This window comes from Chiloscyllium plagiosum, chromosome 12 (assembly GCF_004010195.1).
Source record: "Chiloscyllium plagiosum isolate BGI_BamShark_2017 chromosome 12, ASM401019v2, whole genome shotgun sequence".
NCBI lineage: Eukaryota > Metazoa > Chordata > Chondrichthyes > Orectolobiformes > Hemiscylliidae > Chiloscyllium > Chiloscyllium plagiosum.
The window spans coordinates 68,227,244-68,239,315 of record NC_057721.1 but is presented as its reverse complement, the minus strand read 5'-3'; the positions used below and the strand labels follow the sequence as shown (position 1 = coordinate 68,239,315).

The 12,072-nt window shown below is 40.8% G+C and overlaps 1 protein-coding gene across 3 annotated transcripts in view; it reads left to right on the top strand.

Moving 5' to 3' along the window:
* Positions 1-1,440: 1,440 nt before the first annotated feature.
* The window catches only part of LOC122555385 (dual specificity tyrosine-phosphorylation-regulated kinase 1A), a 114,046-nt gene continuing 103,414 nt past the window's right edge, over positions 1,441-12,072 (top strand). For 2 of the 3 annotated variants that reach the window (XM_043701351.1, XM_043701347.1), the window contains exon 1: positions 1,441-1,840. The gene's annotated coding sequence lies outside the window, so the exon portion shown is untranslated. Of the gene's footprint in view, positions 1,841-2,101; positions 2,205-12,072 lie in introns of all 3 variants that reach the window. The other variant, XM_043701348.1, reaches the window with a different exon arrangement.

Below are 12,072 nucleotides of genomic sequence, written 5' to 3'. Positions count from 1 at the left end.
AATGACTTTTATTGCTGCCCGAACAGGGCTAGCCAATAGAAAATGGGCATTGACCTGGGAGAATTCAGGAATGCGTCATTCACTTGGTACCCCACTGTTTGCTTTTGATCAAGAGGCGATGTACTTCACACACCCTTTGCACCCCCCCAAAAAATTAACGGAGTGATCTGCCATAAGTAGAATCACAGGCTATAAATGCAATGTTGCAATCGAATAAATTACCCATGAAGTCGTGTTGCTTTATTAAGTGTCACCATTCAAAAATACAAGGCTACATTTACACTCACCTACAGCCTGAGACCGTCTGCCCCACCACTCCCAAACCATCGCAGTGTGTGCCAGACACATAACTCATTAAAACTGTGTATGTCACACCAGTTGGTGAGAATGAAACGAAGAAGCGTTTGCTAGCCTGTCACACGATGTATTAAAAATCGTTCTTTTGTCACTGCTGTTAAAGGGATGAAAGCACCGTTTCACTTTTCTTGCCAGAATAAATAAAAATGCAGTCAATGGGAGGACACTTTTAAAACTAAATGCTCTAACCATTGTTCGCTGCGGCTTTTCCGGTTTTGATTTGGGAGGGGCGGGGGAAACAAGTAAATTTTAGCCCCTCCAGTGACATTTATCTGAGTGTTCAACTTCAATCAGGGGCTCCTCTACATCGTTTACCTCGCCGTGCGGCTCTGCAAATAAGCTCAATGGGAGGCAAGCCCATTCTGTCGCAGCGTCTGTATACTTCAGTGTGTTTGTAGGTCATCTTTATTCGAAATATCTCCCACCCCGCCTCCTCTGCTGCTGTTGGAAGGTGCGCAAATGAAGCCGCACCCGCAATTCAAAAAGAAACAAATAAAACTTCATAGAGACAAACGCACAGCGTTTGCTCTACGCCCCCTTCCCAAAATAATCACTGACCAATATAGGTCAGTGTTCAGGGATGCAATGGAAGAAGGTTTCCAGTTGGATTTTTCGGTTTTGTCGGGGTGGAGAAGAAGAAAGGGAATCTGGTCCTTGATAAAAAGTTTGGCATCTCTAGCAAAACAAGTCTGGTGACTAAGACTGTGTGACACTTTCAAAGGAGCAACACATAAAAAAAAAGAGGGGTTGGGGAAACACAGCAAATAAGAAAAACGCCCCTCAATTGTACAACCTTTTCAAAGACAGCAATGTGTTACAAAGAAAAATATACACAGAAACCTCCATCAGGTCATAGAGGGCAACCACTCCCTTTCCAGCACGATGTTTCTGCGGTTCTGGGTGATTTGGGCCTTGGGTCGAGAGAGAGTGGAGATTTGTGATTGACGGCCTCCCGTGGCAACAAGCCACGCCCCATTAATCAGGGCAGCATCCGGGGCATTGCGGTCGGCAACATCCTCAGCGGCGCCAGGCCCCGCCTATCCCCTTGCTGACGTCAGGGGCTCATCCGGGGCACCCGCTGTGATTGACAGTCCCCATAGCAACGCGCTCCGTCCGCCGCCATTTTGTTGTTAAGAGGAGAGAGAAGAGAGAGAAAAAAATTTTTTCAGGGCTTTCCCGCCTCGGAATTTTTTTTTACCCGCGGGGAGGGGGTATTTTTTTTTCCTCTCTCAACCTTATCCCCTCCTTACCCCTCACCCACCCACCCTCTCCTTACCACTACCACAACCTTCCCTACCCTTCTCCTCCGTTCTGATTTTTTTTCCCCTCCTCCCTCCGAAGGCGAGATCGGGAGATTCGGAGAGCGGGAGGAGAAAGTTGAATGGTCGGAGCGGCCGGAGAAGTCGGGCTGGCGAGCAGCGCAAGGAGGTGTAAAGCGGGTTTGAAAAAAGGCGGCGCCGAGGAGGTGTTTGCTGTTGCGCAGGTTTGTAGTGCGCGCCATTTTGTGAAATAAAAAAAGAGGGGGGAAAGACCGAGTGAGAGGAGGAAAGGTGGGGAGGGGGAGGTCAGAGACACCGTTTAATCCCGAATAGTCACTCACTTCGAAGGGGCGGCAGGCTGCTCGGGGGAGGCGGAATGAGGTGATTCTAAATTCCCCGACTGGAGATTTATTTATTATTTTCTTTCACACTACCTCCACCATTCCTTCCCCCTCCCTTCCCTATAACACCCGCCCCTTCCCCAGAAAGGAGGGGACTGTAAGCCCAGGCGGCGGCGGTAGCGGCTTCTCAGCAACGAGAGTGTCCTGGGTAACAGAGGGAGGGAGAGAGAAGAGAAATCGGGGAGAGGTTTGTCTTGACTTTCATTCTAATGTATCAGCCACTTAATTCTCTGCTTTCTTCCCCGCCAACCCTAGCGGCCTGACACTTATTTAAAACGTTGTTCGAATTTGTTTGATTGGGGTCTCTTTAAAACAAGGTGCTATTGGGTCAGAGAGGAAGATGGGCCCTTTTTGACAGCGTTACTGCGCTGAATGTGTTAAAGTGTATGTTGCATCCCCAAGTGTCAGCCACAGGGCACAGCAATGTAGCAGGAATTAGAAATGTTAAGCATGTCATTTTCAGGTATATATGACAGTTGTGCTGTTTCAGTGATTTGGAGAAATTTTACTGAGACGTTTAGCTTGGGTTTATTTAGCCAGTGCATGATGCACAATTCATGTCAGCTTTGATTCCCAGTCTTTAGTTATACACTGTGATTTCCTTATTTTCCTTTGCTATTGTCACATCAGTGGAAAAGAAGAGTTTTCTTGTGCAAAATCGTGATTTGGGTGATGTCTGCCAAAAAAAATTAAATGTTGGATCTGTAATATGTACAACTCAAAGTAATTTAAAACATTATATATTCTGAAAAGAATTTTTATTTAATTTACTTTTTGTGCAAAGAATGGACAGATGTTAAACTTCTCAGATCTCAGTAATACCATTCTTTTTAAACTGTGTCTAACCATGAGGTATGACTATTTTAATTCTAAAAACTGCAGTTGTTAAGTTTTTTGACTGATAAAGTCAAACTTTAACCTGATGTGTACAGGTGTGAGATTCTATGCCCAATTTCAACATGCCAAATTGTGACACTGCACTAATTTGCGCTGTTAGGAGCTGTTACATCTGTTAACAGCAATCGACAACATCGCTGAACAAATTAATGACAGTTATTTAAGTGGCTTGATGAATATTTTGAGAACACTATGTAGACTAACGTATGTTATTCTGGTCAAGTGAAGAGAGTTTTATTTAGATTTTGTTGCCACTGTCATCTTCAATAAATGAAATGTCAATTGCCCGTAATTACCTTTTGGGATTAACCTTTTTATCTCCCAGTGCACATTCTGGCTTGGATCTCCAGTGACTTTCAGTTGATCTCAGTAGAGGAATCCTTCCAAAAATATCTTTAACATTCCTTTGTTTTCAATACTTAGACCTCTGAAAATGTTCTATACCAAACTGATACTTTGACTTCACCAGAAAATGTGATTGTGATTGGAATTTGATTGTCGGACAGATGGTATTTTAAAGTCTGTAGAGTTGAAATACTGGTGAAAACTTCAATCTTTGTGGCAAGGTCTGCTTAGAAAAAAAGCATTGCTGATTGAATTCTTTGAGCTTTCTAACGAATATCAAAACAAGTCCAGCAAAAATCTGCTCCAGGCTCTACAGTGTTCTGGTACTTGGGGCGTTTTGATATCTGACTTGTATTTTATACATCTGATTGTGCCAGATTAAGTCTGGGTAACACTCACCTAAGTTGTAGATGTGTATGTTCAGCACCAGTCCAAAGACAATGTTGGCTGATGGATGAGGCAGGAAGTCAAGACCCTATTTACTGTCTCAAATGATTGTCGAATATCCCATGACACTTCAAGGAAGAGAAGGCAGTTTCCCAGATCTTCTGACCATCAATTGTCCATCAATTACTATTGTAAACTATTGAATGGTGCATCATTTCATTGCTAATTAAGGGATCTTGCTCTGCAAATTAGCTGCCAAATTTTCCTTCAGTGCTGACTCCGTTTCAAAGCACTGTGACATTGAATTAGTGAATGGTGCTTCATTAGAATGTGATTGCAATACAATTTGATAGGGTTCAAAGCATAGGTTGGTAAAAATTCTCTTTCTTTTCTCTAAATTAAATCAGTTTGTTCTGATTAAACAAAAATGTGGCAGGGGCAATATGCTTGCTATCCAAATATGATAGTTTGTGTTCCTGGAAGTGAACTGTGTTAACTGAGTTCCAAGTTCTGCTTTCCTGTTAGTGTTCTCACCAACATTCATTGCATGCCTTTTTATCTACATGTAAATTTCAGGAACCTTTTTCTGTGATCAAGTCCCTCCACGGGCATGATCCTCCTGAGCCCAACAACCACATTGAGTATTAGTCCTCTATTCTTCCTCTAAATACCCAGTTTTAATGTTGTATCCTCTCAACTCAGGATGAAATGCCCACTTTTGACTCTTCATTCTACAAGGCTGTTGTTACATTGCTCTTCTCCCCTCTTTGAAAACCATTTACAGTTAGATTTTCATCCCCTGTATTTCTTCAGGTCTGGTATTTGATAGCAAGCAAGTTTTTTTTCCCACTTGAATTATGTACATTAGAGCATAATGTTATTCTAATTGTTCTAGTCTGGTTACAGTGTGGTAGACATTTGATGGCGATTAATGCATAATCAGTGTATGTAGTTGAAAAAGTTGCTTAGTGGTTTGTGTTGAGGGGGAATTTATTTTTCTTTTACAGAGGTGCTTTTGTGATTTGTTAATTAATGTACAATTTTCAATTGTGATTGTGTGGTGGCCAGATTGCAAAAGTACTCATGCTTATTGTTGTTGCAAGAGAAATGTGAATTTGGCAGATTTCCATTAAAAAGACACTTTGAAAACAAAAGTTGATTGTAATGCTGTGTTCAGAAAAATGTCAGTGTACTAATTTGTGTATTTCATTCAAGTAGACTGTTCAGTTTTAAATCATTGTTCAGCGTAAAAATCTTTTGTTTGTAAGAAAAATATGAAGTATTGAACTGTAAAAAAACTAAAATAATGTACATGTCATTGTTCTAAAATGCCATGAGTTAGAAAAGCTGAAGCCTGCTGAATTGTCATGTTCATCTTGTCATGTTTTCCTTAAGTGAGTCAGCAGGGGTGATTGCGTCATGGAGCTGTGATGTGAGAGTGGGATGTGAATGAGAAACATTTAATTTGAATAATTTGAATTTGACCAGATCATGGTTAGGTATTTTTTTGTTCTTTTTCACCTTTTTGAATCCGAAATCTGCAGTACAGGACAGACACCGTTTAGCTCATTGAGCCTTTGGAGCTTCGAAAGGAAAGTTGTGCTGCACTGTTAAATTCTCCAGTACCTGTCCATCTCCCTTTTAAAGATATTTATAAATACAACTTCTATTACCTTTTCAGGTGCAGTGTTCCCGATTCTGCCAATTCTGAAGATAGTTCTCCCAATTTACCCCTTTAAATATTTTGGTTCCGAAATTGTGTTACTGTTTCTTTTGAGGGGTGATGCCAGATTACAAGATTAGATTACTTAGTGTGGAAACAGGCCCTTTGGCCCGACAAGTCCACACCGACCCACCGAAGCACAACCAACCCAGACCCATTCCCCTACATTTACCTCTTCACCTAACACTACGGGCAATTTAGTATGGCCAATTCTATATGGGAATGTTAATTCTTAATCTTTTTTCATCATTAACACAGCTACAAATTAGAAACGTCATTTTCTCATTCATCCCATTTAAGGTGATTTAACACAGCATAATGTTTCCCAACAGTATTATTTCTTAGTTATTTTTTCTATAGTCTTATTTTATACTGTAAAACATGTGCAGATATATTGTGAACTTGTCCACTTTGGTAAGTAATAGGTAAAAGCACAGAACTTTTTAACATGTTACAAGATGGGGAAAATGTATATTTGGAAGTACTTAGATGTTCTTTTGCACAAATCATGTTACTGCACAGGTATACAGCAATTAAGGAAGCAAATGGTATATTAGCTGCTGATGCAAAGAGATTTGCACAGAACAATAAAGAAGTCTTAATATAATTTTTTGAACATTGGTGTGGCTGCAGGTACTCCCAACAGGTTTACTCTCCTTTGTGAAGAAGGGGTTTAGTTGGAAAAGAACACAATTGAAGATGTTTGAAATCTGAAACACAACTTGAGAAACTTAAACGGTCTGGTAGCATCTGTAGAGAGAGAAAAACAACATTCATGCTTTGAGCTGCAATGTTACCTCAATTTCTTGGTTCACAGACGAGGCCAGGTCTGCTGAGTTTTCCCAGCACTCTGCACTTGCGTTGAAGAATTTAGTTGCTTTGGAGGGAGAACAACGAATATCCATGCAATTGAGTCCTTGGATGAGAGGATTGTATAATGAGAAGAAGTTTAACGACACTGCCTGTATTCCATGGAAAGCAAAACGATGCAGTGTAATATAATTCAAACATATATTCTTATGAGGCTTGTCAGGATAGATGCTGAAAATACTTCTTCCAGTTGGGGAATGTAGAATCCAGGGTCTCAAAATAAATGTTGGTCATTTGGGATTGAGATGAGACAAAGATTTAAAATATGATTCTTTGAAATTCATGACTGGAAAGATCTATCAAAACTTTGTCCACAAAACCCTAAAATTTAGGAGTAAATGTATGTAATTCAGCCCATTGAGTCTGCTCTATCATAGACTGAGATCATGGCTGACGTGATAATCCTCTATTCTGCCTGTCTCCGCTCTCGTATCCTTACTTATCTTGCCTCAACAGTCCTCTGTGATGAAGAATTCCAGAGATTTGCTAACCTTACAAGAAATTCCTCCTCATCTGTGTCTTAAATATGCAACAAATTGTCCTGTGATTATGCTGTCTGGTCCTGGGCACTTTCAAAAGGGAAATGATCATTTCCTATCTATCTTGTCATGCTCTTGAAGAATCTTGAATGTTTCAGCAAGGTCACCTCATTCTTATGTATTCCAATGAGAACCGGACCAACCTACTCTGCCTCCTCATAGTAGCTCTACAGCTGGTATCAGTCTAGTGAAAGTTTTCTTAACTTTTCTTCGCTTTCTCAAAGTCAGTATATCTTTCCTTAGATAAGGGGCTAACAATATTCGCTGTATTCCAACTATAATCTGATTAGTCCCTTGAATAGTTTTAGCCAAACTATTCAACTCCATTCCCTGTGAAATTAAGGCCAAATTTCCATGTGCCTTTCCTATTACTTGATGAACGTAGATGTCATTCATCATTCGTGGACACGGACTCCCAAATCCCTCTTCTGTACCTTTCTGCAGTCTTTCTCCATTTAACTAATATTAAGCTCTTCTCTTCCTACTAAAATGTATAACCTCACATTTTCTGATATATTGATTTGAAGTTATTGCCAACATAAATCTGTCAATACTTTGCAGCAGATTTTTTATCATCCTTGCCACTTGCCTTTGGATGTATTCTTGTCATTCATAAACTTGGTATAGTATATTCACTTTCCTCATCCATGTAATTCATATATAAATACTCATCACAACACTGATCTCTGTGGCACTCCACTAGGTACAGGTTGCTATCCTATAAATACCCCTTTACCTTAACACTTAGGGTAGACCTGCAAGTGATGTCAAGACAGAACAGCAAGAGCTGCTTTAAATGTGTAAAAAGCAAGTGGGAATTCAAAATCAACAAAGACCCCTTAGAGAACAGTATTGGGGAAATAATGGGGAACCAGGAAATCTCAGTAGTTAATCATTACTTTGCATCAATCTTCACAGCAGAAAACACAAACATTCCAAAATTACTCAATGATCAAGGGGCAAAAGAAGAAAATAAAGACTATCACTAGAAAAAAACTGCTATGCAAGCTAATGAAGTTAAAAGACTGGTAAGTTCTCTAGATCTGATGGGGTGCATACTAGGATATTAAAGAAGTAGCTACAGAGTTTGTGGATGTGCTGGCAATAATCTTAGGAATTCTTAGATTCTGGAAAAGTTGCATAGGTTTTAAAAAAACTGCCACTGTAACACTTTTGTTTAAATAGGGAAGCAGACAAAGCAGGTAACAATAGGTCACTTAACATCAGTTATTGGGAAAATGTTAGTCAATTGTAATGAATGTAATAGCAGAAAAAAATGATTAAACAGAATTGGCATAGCTTCATGAAAGGGCAGTGTTGTATAATAAATGTGCTGGAATTCTTTGAGGTGGTAGCAAGCAGTGTAGATAAATGGGAAGCAGCGAGTGTATTATAACTGGATTTTCAGAGGCTTTGATAAGGTCCACATGAGGCCATTTAACAAGATATGCACCTACAGTGTTGGAGGTAATAGATCAGTATGGATAGAGAATTGGCTCAATAATACAAGACAGTGTTGGGATAAGGGGGTATTAAGAGGATGGCAATCTGTACCTAGTGGAGTGCCACAGAGATCAGTACTGTGATTACTATTAATAAACATATATGAATGACTTTGAGAGTCATCAAACCACTTAGTTGTACAGCATAGAAACAGTCCTTCAGCCCAGTTTTTCCATGCTGACCAGGTTTCCTAAACTGAACTAGTCCCATTTGCCTGTGTTTGGCCCATATCCCTCTAAACATTTCCTACCTGTGTACCTGTCCAAATGTCTTTTAAATGTTGTAATTGTACCTCCCTCTACCACTCTGTCTGGTACCTTGTTTCACATATGCACCACTCTGGGGAAAAATGTTGGTTCTCAGGTCCCTTTTAAATCTTTCCCCTCTGGAAACCTGTGCCTTCTGGTTTTGGACTCCCTAATCTGGGAACCAGGTCTTGATTATTCACCTTATCGATGCTCCTCATGATTTTATAAACTCATGTAAGATTACCCCTTAGCCTCATGTGCTCCAGGGGGAAAGTACCCAAGCTGGTACAGCTGCTCCTTATAATACACGTCTTCTAGCTTAGCAAGCAAACCTATATCCAGAATCTCAACCTGAGCTACAAATCTTCTCAAAGCTCGCTAACACATCTATTCTGAGTAGCATCCTTGTAAATCTTTATTGCATCTTTCCAGTTTAATAACATTCTTCCTAGCAGGGTGATCAGAATTGTACGCAATATTCCAAATGTGACCTTACCAATATCTTGTATGTTGTAACATGATGACCTGACTCTTTTACCGACTGCTCTGACCAATGAAGGCAAGCATGCCAAACCCCACATTCTCAACCCTGTAGACCTTTACACTACTTTCAAGAAACTATGTACCTGCACTTCCCAGAATCTTACCATTAACTGCGCAAGTCCTGCACTGGTTTATCTTACCGAAATTTTGATTTGATTTATTTTTATGTTCTGTAACAGTAAAAAGTGTTCTTTTTGTGCTATTCGGACAAATCATACCTTACATAAGGGCATTGGGTAATTGAACAGAATGCAGAATATAGTGTTACACCCACAGAGGTGCAGAGAGAGATCAACTCTTAATATCTGGGAGGTCCATTCATAAGTCTGACAATAGTGGGGAAGAAGGTGTTCTTGAGTCTGTTGGTATGTGTTTTCAAACTTGGGCATCTTCTGCCTGATGGAAGAGAGTACAACTGGGGAGGGAGGGGTATTTGATTATGGTGGTGGCCTTCCAAAAGCAGCGGAAACTGTAGATGAGTTAATGGAAGGAATGCTGGTTTTCATGGACTTGGCTGGGTTCACAACTCTTGATTTCTTGCGGTCTTGAACACAGCAGTTGCTCTACCATACTGTGGTGCATCTCTAAAAATTGGTCAGAGTCAATGTAGACATGCAGAATTCCCTTAGCCTTTTGAGAATGTAGAAGCTTTGATGTGCTTGACTAGAGGGTCGATGTGGATAGACCTGAACAGATTGTTGGTGCTATTCCCTCCCAGGAATTTGAACCTCGACGCCCCCCCCCCCAGCTCAAACGCCATCTGCCATTCCTCAGTCCACTAATCTTCCGTTCAATATGCCACCAATTTTGGTATCATCCGCAAACTTACTAACTATGCCTACAATATTCTCTTCCAAATCCTCCATAGAAATGATGAATAACAGTGCACCTTGCAGCACACCGGTGGTCACAAGCCACTTTCTACCAGCATCTGTCTCCTACTGTCAAGCCAATTTTGTATCCAATTGACTTGGTCTCCCTGGATCTCATGTGATCTAACGTTATTCAGTCTACGATGTGAAACCTTGTCAAAGGCCTTTCTGAAGTCAGCGTAGACAACGTCTATTGATGTGCTTTCATCTATCGTCTTGATCACCTCTTCAAAAAAAAAATTCAATCAAATTGGTTAGACATTATTTCCCACGCACAAAGCCATGGTGACTATCCCAAATCGGTCTTGCCTTACAAAATGCATGTAGATCTTGTTTCTCAGAATTCTGACCATCAACTTCACCACAACTGATGTTAGACTGACTGGTCTGTTGTTCCCTGCCTTTTTCTTGCAGCGTTTCTTAAATAATACTACAACATTAGCCATTCAGTCTTCCAGCACCTCGACCATGGTTGTCAGTGATACAAATATCTTCACTCGGAGACCTGCAATTTCTTCCCGAGCTTCTCCACAATGCCCCGGGATACACTTGATTATTTATATATGCAATTGTGTAGTTTTGGTTGAGGTGCAAAGCTTTTATGCTGTGCAAAACTGAACCTGAAGCTGGAGAGTTTGGGATGTGGGAGGGAGAAAGAACAAAAATGACAAATGGCATGACACAGGACCAAAATGGGATGATAATGAGACAAGGTTTGCAATAAATGTATGTACCCAATAACAACAAAACCTCTGTCTCCCAGATCCACCCACTTCATGACTTTTAACACTTAACACATTTCTTCTTAATGTTCTTTTGAGAAGAACAACCTCCACTTTTCCATTTTCTGCATAAATGATGCCCCTCATCCTGTGACCATTCTCTCCAGAGCTGCCACAATCTGCCCTAAAATGCAATATGCGGAATTGAACACAATACTTTGGCAAATGTGAAACTTGTGTTTTATAACATCCATCATAACTTTCTTGCTATTCTTTCTCTCTGCCTGTTTTATTTAAGGGAAGAACTAATTTCAATTCTTTAATGACATGCAAAATACGAATTTTAAGTTTCAAGCATTGGAGGACTAAATTGAGTTGAATTGGAATAAATTTATTGTCATGAATACTGAGGCACAGTGAAAAGCTTTGTCTTGCGAGCAATGCAGGCAAATCAGAGTTAAGTAGCATAGATAAGTAAATAATAGGTAAACAGTGGCAAAAGCAAAAACACAGGTACAGGCTATTGCTAAGAGTTTGAGTCCATTCAGTATTCAGCAACAGTCGGGTAGAAACTGTTTCGAAACCAGTTGGTGCGTGTTCAGGCTTCTGTACTTTCTCCCCGATGGTAGAGGTTGTAGAAAAGTATTGCCAGGGTGGGATGGATCTTTGAGAATGCTGGCGACCTTTCCTTGACAGCGGGCCTGGTAGATGGGTTCTGTAGATGGGAGGTTGGCCTTTGGGATTCTCCGGGCCAAGTTCACCACTCTGTACCCGTCTCCAAACTTGAATGGTACAGTTGTCATACCAGATAGTGATACATGCAGACAGAATGCTCTTGATGGCGCACCTATAAAAGTTGGCAAGGGTATTTGCCGTCATGCCAAATTTCCTCAGCTGCCTGAGGAAAAAGAGGCGTTGTTGGGCCTTTGTAACCAGTGCGTCCACTTGAAGAGTCCAAGCAAGCTTGTCGTGAATGACCACTCCCAGGAGCTTGACACTCTCCACTCGTTCCACCTTTGTTTTGTTAATGTGTAGGGGGCATGAGTATGTCTGTCGAAAGTCAATAATGAGTTCCTTGGTTTTGCTGGCATTGAGAGCTGGGTTGTTCTGACTGCACCATTTTTCCAGATGTTACACCTCCCGTCTGTAGTCTGTTTTGTCGCCATCTGAGATTCAACTGACTATGGTGGTGTCATCAGTGAACTTGTAAATGGCATTTGGCGACGCAGTCATGGGTATATAGTGAATACATTAGGGGGCTAAGTTCGCACCCTCAGGGGACTCCAGTGTTGAGTGTTACTGAGGATGATATAGTGTCCGCAATCTTCACTGATTGTGGCCTGTGGGTCAGGAAACTGAGGATCCGGTTGCAGAGAGTGGGGCTTAGTCTGAGATCACTAAGTTCA